Genomic DNA, 1,938 nt, shown 5'->3' on the forward strand with positions numbered 1-1,938 from the left:
ATGTTAATACTTAAGTATGTTCAGGAAGACATTTTTGAACCCATATCATAAAATTGCCATAAGGATTACTGGTAAAAGGTATGAGTTTTGTAATATAGTTAAATATTTTTTTAAGCAAAAGTCACTCTTGCAGGGAGTTTCCACACCAATTTAAAAAACCCCTCATATTATTAGAGTGAAAATAAATAAGTATTAAGAAGATGCTATTATGTCCACACCCTATAACTTAAGGGGAGAGCTGATTTGTACATTTGTATAATCCTATCCATCTTGACTATTGCTTCTCAGCCCAAGTAATGAAAAGCACTGCAAAAATAGACCACATTCACACAGCCGCAGCAGGCCATGCAACTGCCTTGTAGCCTTTAAGGTTAATGCTCTTGGTGAGCACACTGATCCTAGAGTATTAATAATACTTTTAAAAAAACATTTAGAGGGTTAGGAAAGTATATGGTATAACATTCCTACACTAAGGGTTTATGATGGGGAACTCAATGTGGGATGTAGTGTCAGAGTTTAAGAGTGTTTACCATTGTAAATGGCAGGTCCCGAGCAGAGCTGAGGATTAATGAATGAATATGATAGCGGGGTAAATTATTTTGGGGAGGGTGACATTAAGATCATTGTGGTTAAATAGCTAGTTTAAGGATGTTAAGAGGAAAACTACTGGTTCAAAGCCAGGTCCATTCCCTTCTCCAAAACATTTAGGTTATTTTGGGGGGATGGGAGATTGTTTCTCAAGCTTCCATTTTTGTGAAGGTGTAAGGTAGTCCATTGTCTCTGGGTTACTGACACCAAGGGTGTTTTCTGACAAAAGACTTTGACTAGATATGCTAACACTGAATAACTGAAGTAAGTCATAGCAATAATTCTACTAAATCACCTTTTGTAGTCTGTTGTACAGTTTTCTTCCAATGTCACTGTTTTTACTGCAGAATTGAACAAAATAGTGCTAGCATTTTATTTATAGTCACTGTGACCTTTGCCTCACGTTTGGTTGCTAGTAATTCCACCATATTTAACTGCTATAAAAATTTTACAGATAAAAATGTCATCAGATTTTGTATCTTTGATCATTAAAGTCATGTGCTGCATCACTCATTCTCATTTTTCATTTGCGATGTTTCTTACACTAATTTACATTAGGATCTAGACAAAAGCTGTTACAAATGTATGCAGTTTTGTGAGTGTGAATAAGCAGCCCACTTTCAATATCTGCCATCTTTTCCTTGCTGGCTTCAGCTAGATCCTAGGTCCCTAAAAGGAGAATGCCTCCAGGTCCTAGAAAAATGTCTATTGTATCACAGTTTGAATTTTCATTATAAAAAGAATGATGGATTTTAAGGTTGGCTCATCATTTTCTGCTCTGGTATGGACATGCTGGAGTGTGGACACAAATGTTTTGAAAGGCCAGAAAGTTAACACACTGATAAAACTGATTATGCCCATACAGTGAGAGACTGTGCCCACAGAGGATTCTTGGCTCAAATAAAGTTCTTTTCCCTAGACAGCAGCCTGATGTAAAAAAACAAAACAAAAACAAATGAACAACAACAAAAAATCAATCACGGGTGCTATTTTTTTTTTTTTTTTTTTTTTTTTTAATTTTATGATCCTGACCTTATATGAGCAGGAGGAATAACCAAAGCTTCGTGCTTCTGCCTTTTCCTTTTAAAGGATCTGCTTTAGTGACACGTGTCGTGTGCCAAATGGCCTTCAACACCACAGCAAACATAGAACTCAGGAAAGTGTAAGGACCAGGCGGACGAGTCGGGGAGATGCTGAGCTGACCTGTCAGTCCAGAACCTTCCAGCCCGCACCGGGACTGAGGAAGCCAAGCTCTACAAGCCGGGACAAAGCCCCTTGCCGGCGACAAGCGTCGCTATGACAACACAGCCTAAAGCTGGCGCTGATTGGCTGGAGGGCGCGCGCGGAGCC

The sequence above is a fragment of the Arvicanthis niloticus genome, chromosome 2, assembly GCF_011762505.2.
Source record: "Arvicanthis niloticus isolate mArvNil1 chromosome 2, mArvNil1.pat.X, whole genome shotgun sequence".
In the NCBI taxonomy this organism is placed as follows: domain Eukaryota; kingdom Metazoa; phylum Chordata; class Mammalia; order Rodentia; family Muridae; genus Arvicanthis; species Arvicanthis niloticus.